Here is an 8,668-nt window from a genome sequence, read left to right as displayed (position 1 = left end):
GGAGAAAGAGGAACACTCCTCCATTGTTGCTGGGATTGCAAGCTGTTACAATCACTCTGGAAATCAGTTTGGCTGTTCTTCAGAAAATTGGACACAGTACTACCAGAAGATCCAGCAATACCTCTCCTGGGCATATACCCCGAAGATGCTTCAACATGTAATAAGGACACATGCTCCACTATGTTCAGAGCAGCCTTATTTATAATAGTCAGAAGCTGGAAAGAAACCAGATGTCCCTCAACAGAAGGATGGATACAGTAAATGTGGTACATTTACACAATGGAATACTATGCAGCTATTACAAACAATGAATTTATGAAAATCTTAGGCAAATGGATGGATCTGGAGGATATCAACCTGAGTGAGGTAATCCAATCACAAAAGAATACACATAATATGCACTCACTGGTAGGTGGGTATTAGCCCAGGAACTTAGAATACCCAAGATACAATTTGCAAAACACATGAATCTCAAGAAGAAGGAAGACCAAAGTGTGGATAGAAGGAGGCACAAAATGCCCATGTAAGGAGTTACAGAGACAAAGTGTGAACCAGAGACTGAAGGAATGACCATCCAGAGACTGCCCCATCTGGGGATCCATCCCATAAACAGCCGCCAAACCCAGATACTATTGCAGATGCCAACAAGATTTTGCTGACAGGAACCTGATATATCTGTCTCCTGTGAGACTCTGCCAGTGCCTGACAAATACAGAAGTGGATGTTCACAGCCATCCATTAGATGGAACACAGGGCCCCCAATGAAGGAGCTAGAGAAAGTACCCAAGGAACTGAAGGGTTTTGCAGCCCCATAGGAGGAACAACAGTATGAACGAAACAGTACTCCCAGAGCTCCCTGGGACGAAACCAACAACCAAAGAAAACACCTGATGGGACTCATGGCCCTAGTGGCATATGTAGCAGAGGATGGCCTAGTTGGTCATCAATGGGAAGAGAGGCCTTTAGTCCTGTAATGGTTCTATGCCCCAGTATAGGGGACTGCCAGGGCCAGGAAGCAGGAGTGGGTGGGTTGGTGAGCAGGAGGAAGGGGGAGGGGTTAGGGGTTTTCTGAGGGGAAACTAGGAAACAGGATAGCATTTGAAATGTAAATAAAGATAATATCTAATAAAAAAAAGAAATATACTATGTGAGGATAGCGTAACTGAGCGTGAGCATCCCTAAATTCCACAGGCACACAGCCCATCTGTGGCTACAGCATATTCTTTATCCACCACTACCTGTGAAGAGCCTGTCTTTGCTTTTAACTTCTCCCGTAATTTGCAGCGATAACAGATAGGAGATGCCACCTGGTTTGGTATTGCTCACATCAGTGATTTCCTGCCGTGCTTTCCAAGCTCTGAGCCATCCTTCTCAGCTTTCATTTCTATCTGAGGAGACAACATCGTCTATCAATGTGCCTCTTTTGTAGAGTTCTACTTGTGTCCTCAGTGGTTATACATAGGCTTCCTGTGGCTGATATAATGAACTTGTCGACTGGAACCGTAGAAACCCCCTTTCCCTTGCTGGAGGCCAGCCATGAAGTATACCACCTGTAATCAGGATGGGCCTCCTCCCCTCAACTGACCTAATCATAGAAAAATTCCAGTGGCTTACATAAGGTATCAGCACAATGCTGCCCCCTCTGGAGGTCCTAGGGGGAGGTGTCTGTGTTTTTCCCCAATGTAGCTTTCAGGGATCAGCTACACTGCATCTTTGACTTCACAGACTCAGAATTCTGCAAGGAGGTGATACTTCTCCCCCCGGGGGGGCTAGGAAGGAGAGACACTAGATGTTCTATTAGAAGTATTTGGACTGTGCCCAAACTTCCCACTATTGCCACCTCCTCTCCCTGTAAGGAGAAGCCTGACGATTTTGGGGTATACATTTAGCCTGTAACAAAAAAAAGCTTTTACTTTCTTAAAAAAGCTTGGTGTCGAAGCATTGACTTCTTTGTGTGATGGACAGCCAGCCGTTGCTTTGTCTTATTGTCTTTTTTTCCCCTCAAGCTAGAAGCTACATAGCACTTGAATTTTCTAAGTGATACCCCTTCTCTCCTGCCCCTGTCCCCCCATGCCTTGTCCAATGCATCCCCCCTCTCTCTGTGTCTCTGTCTCTGTCTCTCTCTCTCTCTCTCTGCCTGTCTCTGTCTCTCTCTGTCTCTGTCTCTCTTTTTGCCATCCTTTGTCACTCTCTTTCTCTCTTGGTGTTCCTGTATATGATTGCGGCCCTCTGCATAAAAGGCCAGTTGCCCCACTAGACTCCTGTAATGCTCCTGTTTCTGCGCTCCACATCCCCACAGGAACCCTTGGATCCTATCTCTCTGACATTTTTGTTTGTTTTTGTAACCTGCAGCAACTTCTTTTTACCCAATGAAACTTTTTATACAAAACTCTGGCTTTTCTATGCACATACATGATACAAAGAAATCCACTTTTAACAAAGAAATCCATTTTTAACAAAGAAATCCATTTTTTAAAAAGCTGTGGTGTCAGAAGCTACACCCATAAAATCTCACCAACATTGCTGCCAGAACATGGGCCGAATAAGGACAACAGCAATAGGCATGCCAAAGTGGATGGGTAAAATCCCAGGAGGCTTCAGACCCACATAAAGAGCTAAAGGCAACTAATGGATGCTGTGAGTGGAAGAAATAGTCTTCCTTAGGGAACAGAACACCACTTGCATATCTAATACCAAGTGGTCAGCCTGAAAACGTACATATGAACAGTACTATATGGACTAATCAGGTTATATTTAGGAATATATATGCAGTGCATAGACATATATGTGTATGTGGTGGTTTGGATGAAAATGGTCCCATAGGCTCTTAGGGAGTGGTACTATTAGGGTATGTGGTCTTTTAAGAGTATGCACGGCTTTTTTGGAGGAAGTCTGTCACTTGGAGTGAGCTTTGAGGTTTCAAATGCTCCAGCCTGGCCTAATGTCACTCGTTCTTCCTGCTGCCTGCAGATCTAGCTATAGAACGCTAAGCTACTTTTCCAGCACCTGCACGCCACCATGCTTCCTGCCACGACAACAATGGACAGAATGTCTGACCTATAAGCCAGCCCCATTTAAATGTTTCCTGTACAAGAATCACCTTGGTCCTTGTGTCCCTTTATAGCAATAAAAGCCTTAACTACCTACCTGCCCGCTGACAATGAGGCAAGAGACACCTTGTTGGTGGTGTTGCTCTTACATCAATCAGGAGCAGAGGAAATGGCAGGCCTATCTCTATTCATCTTAGTTTGATGCCTGGCTTTGTGGACAAAGCTGTTTTATGCCTAGGACTCAAAAAAAAAAAATCAAATCAAATCCAACCAAATCCAGCCAGTGCAGCAAGGAAGAAGGAAGACAGAGAGAGCTGTGGACCACCGTGCCACACACAGACCTATCTTCCATTGCAGACACAGCAGTGAGTGGGAGATGAAGGATGTCATCCAGGGCCCTGCCAGTCACGTGGCCTGTCAGGAGCAGGACCCACCGCAATGTGTGAGGTCAGATGGGAAAGCAGGAGAAGCTGAACAGCTTGAGCATTTTGACTAGAGATGGGACTGGAGACCCCAGGGTGGAGAGAAGTAGCCTGTTATGAGTGACAAGCCCTGCCACCTGGGGACATGGCAAGGCCTAGCTTCTACTGAGGGCCATGTCTGGGTTTGTGGCTACCCAATGGCGGGGAATTAGTGTCGATGTCTGTGGCTAATAGTACCAATAGAGAACATGAGGATGTTCCTGGTCGGGGCAACTGAGGGGATCCACATGAATGTTCAGACATCCATAACTAGTTCTTCCCCTCACTGGATGCTGTACACTGCAGGGCTGGACAGTAGCATTTGGGAGAGTGGGTCCTACAACTTGCTTGGAGAGGGCTAGAGCAAGGGAGAGCCGGCCCCACCATTCATCTGCAGTGAGGCAGTATAAGTGCGGGGGGGGGGGGGTAAAGTTAAAACATGTAAATGTAGAGTCTCCAAATAAGTAACAATTCCGTTAGATACTAGCTGCTATTCAACAAGAATATAAGGGGGGGGGGGGGGGGGGAATCCTCCCTGTCTGCCCCCCTGTCCACCTGAGGCAGGTAGAAGAGCTGACTCTGGGATGATGAGAGTGGGTAAGCTGGCTCTTCCCTTGCTGGCTGCAACACGTGGGGGAATGGGTTCTGTGTCTTACCTGGGCCCTGATAGAAGGGCATAGGTAAGCTGGTCCCCTGAGAATGCAGGAGAGCTGGCCCCATGGCCACTCATCTGCTGTGAAGAGGCAGGGATACAGGGGTGCAGGGGTGTTGCCTTCCCCCTCCCCACTCACCACCTGCAGTATCTGGGAAAGCTGTCCCCAAAGGTATGAGAGCAGGAGAGCTAGCTCTGCCCTCTCACTGACTGTAGCACTCAGGAGAGTGGGCTCTGCCCCTTGCCTGGGCAACACAGTGGATCTGGCCCTGAAGATGAAGGCATGGGTGAGCTATTCCAGAGGGTGTGAGAGCAGAAGAGCTGGTTCAGCGCTTCACAGGCTGCAGCAGTTGGGAGAGTGGGTTCTGAGTCATAACTAGGCAGCACAGTGGAGCTGACTCTGTAGACATGGGTGTAAGTGAGCTGCCCCAAGGGCATGAGAGCTGGAGGGCTGACCCTGCCTGCGGCCGACAGAGACATTGAATGGCCTCAGCAGAGTGGTGCTAGAGAGCTCACCCTGGTGGTGTGGATAAGAGAGAACATGTGGGTTGGCCAGTTTAGCTGTCACCCAGGCCCAGATTCGGGGCTCTGAGTTGATCCACTCCAAAATCTATATCATCCATGTACGGTTTGGATGCTTGGGACGTGTGAAAGGGCCAGTCCTGCTGTTTCAAAGCTTCGAGTCTCCATGGCACAGGGCAACAACAGAATAGCCGGAAGGAGTCCCAATGAAATCCAATATTAACGGTATCGTAAAAGCCAGAGATCTCGGACCAGACCAATGACTCTTTGCAACGAACATTGGCAAGTGAAGATGTATGGATAGAGAGCTATACTGTGGGACACACTGTGACACACTACAGCTTCCGTGATGAGGTGCTTTCTTTGCTTTATTTTTGTTTTTGTTTGTATGTCTGTGCTTTTTTAATTTTGAGAGAGAGGTTGCAAGGGCAGAGGGCATATATGAGGGGATGGAGAGATGATCGGGACTGGGTATATGACGTGATGTGAAACTCAAAAAGAACAATAAAAAGTTAAAAATAAAACCGTATCTATACATCATGTTACAACAATTAGTGAGAAAAGAGATCATGAATTACAAAGAAAGCCAGAGGCATATATGGAAGGGTTTGATGGAAGAAAGGGAAAAGAGAAATGTAAGAAAAAAAAAAAAAGCTGGGACCATTAATTAGCACACATAAAAGTTGTTATAGTATTCAGTTACATTTCTGCAACTACTTCTTCTGCCATAGAATAGGTCAACCCAAACCAGAACTTTATAGTTTTAAACACTAGCTAATTCAAAGTGATATATTAAACATTTCACTATACAAATAGTAAAGATGATATGTTATGTTCCCAAACTGATTCTTTGTTTGACAAATGCAAGGAGAGGGGATTATATACTTTGGAGATCCTATATCTAATATTTAGTCCCTTGTTTATATGAACTCGTTCCTTGGAGGATTTATCTTTCCACGAAGCTATCACTGCCAGATTTAGCATTCGAGGGAGAAAACTAAAAGACACATTTTAACTGAAACTCAGCAGTTTGGAGCTTATTGACTATTTGGAAATGCCATCTCTTCTCAAACGTCTGCCTTAAGCTGGTGCTTTCTGCAGAGGAGGGATCAGCACTCTGTTCTACCCGCATCAAATCAGGACAGTGCAGAACTTTGTCCCTGACACTGGTGCCACTAGTGCTTCCTCTCTCACACTTCTCAGCCTGAGTCTGTGTGGACTGATGGACAAGCTGAAGGGTTGAGCGTGTGACTTCAGCCCTCACTGCTCCCACACCTTGAAACACCAGATACTGCAAGAAAGGCTCCTGGGTGTGGCCCTTTAACATCTTGACTTAAAAGCCCATAACCTTATTACAAATTGGAGCATCTTCTGAGTATATGGCCAGGAGTGGTATTGCTGGATCTTCCGGTAGAACTATGTCCAATTTTCTGTGGAACCACCAAACTGATTTCCAGAGTGGTTGTACCAGCTTGCAATCCCACCAACAATGGAGGAGTGTTCCTCTTTCTTCACATCCTCACCAGCATCTGTGTCACCTTAGTTTTTTTATCTTAGCCATTCTGACTGATGTGAGGTAGAATCTCAGGGTTGTTTTGATTTGCATTTCCCTGATGATTAAGGATGTTGAACATTTTCTTTAGGTGCTTCTCAGCCATTCAGTACTTCTCTGTTGAGAATTCTTTGTTTAGCTCTGTCCCCCATGTTTTAAGAGGGTTATTTGGTTCTCTAGAGTCCAACTTTTGAGTTCTTTCTATATATTGAATATTAGGCCCTTATTGGATTTAGGATTGGTAAAGATGGTAAAGACAACCTGTTGGTTGTCTTTTTGTTCTATTGATAGTGTCCTTTGCCTTACAGAAGCTTTGCAATTTTATGAGGTTTCATTTGTCAATTCTTGATCTTAAAACACAAGCCATTAGTGCTCTATTCAGGACACATGCTCCACTATGTTCATAGCATTCTTATTTATAATAGCCAGAAGCTGGAAAGAAAACAGATGTCCCTCAACAGAGGAATGGATACAGTAAATGTGGTACATTTACACAATGGAGTACTATGCAGCTATTACATACAATGAATTTATGAAATTCGTAGACAAGTTCATGGATCTGGAGGATATCATCCTAAGTGAGGTAACCCAATCACAAAATAACACACATGATGTACACTCACTGGTAGGTGGATATTAGTGCAGAAGCTCAGAATACCCAAGATACAATTTGCAAAACACATGAAACTCAAGAAGAAGGAAGACCAAAGTGTGGATACTTTGATCCTTCTTAGAAGGGGGCACAAAATGCACAAGAAAGGAGTTACAGAGACAAAGTTTGAAGCAGAGACTAAAGGAATGACCATCCAGAGACTGCCCCACCTGGGGATCCATCCCATAAACAGCCACCAAACCCAGACACTATTGCAGATGGCAACAAGATTTTGCTGACAGGAGCCCGATATAGCTGTCTCCTGAGAGGCTCTGCCAGTGCCTGGCAAATACAGAAGTGGATGCTCACAGTCATCCATTGGATGGAGCACAGGGTCCCCATTGAAGGAGCTAGAGAAAGTACCCAAGGACCTGAAGGGGTTTGTAGCCCCACAGGAGAAACAGCAATATGAACTAACCAGTACCTCCACAGCTCCCTGGGACTAAACCATCAATGAAAGAAAACATATGGTCAGACTTATGGCTCTAGCTGCATATGTAGCAGAGGATGGCCTGGTTGGTTATCAGTGGGAGGAGAGGCCCTTGGTCCTGTGAAGGTTCTATGCCCCAGTGTAGGGGAATGCCAGGCACAGGAAGTGGGAATGGGTGGGTTGGAGAGCAGGGGGATAGGGAAGGTGATAGGGGATTTTCGGAGGGGAAACTAGGAAAGGGGATAACATTTGAAATGTAAATGAAAATATCTAATAAAAAAGAAAAGCCCACAACCTGAGGACATGAAAGACATCCTGTAATTCCTTTTCCATGAGAATAGTTTACTTTATTTTATTGGTACAAACCAGTTGAAACCAGATAAAATGGGAAAAAATAATTACACTTTATAATAGGATTCAGAGGTTTTAATGATATTCTTTACTTTTACTGCAACACTATAAAAACGTGTTCCCGAAGCAGATATTTCTGAGTGGACACTAAGAGCCCCAGTGAGAAATACTACTGTGTTAGACAATAGTAAATAAGTACACTCATTTAGTTTTTATCTTTAAAAAGGTTAATTAATTCTATGAGAATTTCATACAGCAGAACTGGAACCCATTCAACTCCCCAGTTCCTCCCCTACTCTCCGAACAATCTCATCCTTCCCTACCCAGCTTTGAGGTGACATCTTGTTACTAATACTTCGATCATTTCGTACAGTTTATTTTGATTATGCTCATCACTTTCCTAGTTTCCCTTGGAGACACAAGAGCATCTGCTTCTTTGAGTGCAAACTGTATTGTCCTTTGAGAGTCCATAAGGAAACCATAATTTTCCATCCACCTTTATAGCAATCAAGGTACTTCAGCACGTCAGAGGTCACTGCCACTACTTCAATCATTTGTCAGCATGTGCTCTCATGTGTATTTGAATAGTGCATAAGTGACTTCAAACGATTGAAAAACTAAAGTTACTTTTAACTGAAAGTGAGAAATCAGGGGGCAGGAGGAGAAGTAGAAATTTGTAGACAAAGTAGGGTTAAAATAAGAGTTTCTACTTCTTTTAAGGCAAGAGAAAGAACCACATGCTTACATGCTGCTGAGAAGAGAAATGTCGGAGCACTAGAAGACGGTTTGAGAAGAGTTGTTGGTAGAAAGGACCTGGGCACAAGCGAAGGGAGGGATTTGCTTTAACCAAACACACAGGTAGCTGGTTCAGTGTTCCTATAAACGTTTTAGTAAGCTGGTGATTCAAAAGGGAAGTCTGGAAATTCTTGCCTGAAAAAGCTCTCTCTCTCTCTCTCTCTCTCTCTCTCTCTCTCTCTCTCTCTCTCTCTCTCTCTCTC

At 44.7% G+C, this 8,668-nt stretch overlaps 1 non-coding gene across 1 annotated transcript; it reads left to right on the top strand.

The window, feature by feature from the left end:
- The first annotated feature begins 3,148 nt into the window (after positions 1 to 3,148).
- On the top strand, positions 3,149 to 3,297 carry LOC115063913. Its single transcript, XR_003843780.1, has one exon. It is a non-coding gene; the product is annotated as a small nucleolar RNA SNORA48 (small nucleolar RNA).
- The last annotated feature ends 5,371 nt before the right edge of the window (positions 3,298 to 8,668 follow it).

This window comes from Mus pahari, chromosome 4 (genome assembly GCF_900095145.1).
Source record: "Mus pahari chromosome 4, PAHARI_EIJ_v1.1, whole genome shotgun sequence".
Taxonomy (NCBI): Eukaryota; Metazoa; Chordata; class Mammalia; order Rodentia; family Muridae; genus Mus; species Mus pahari.
Note: the sequence above shows the minus strand (reverse complement) of the source record. Positions and strands in the feature narration are given on the sequence as shown.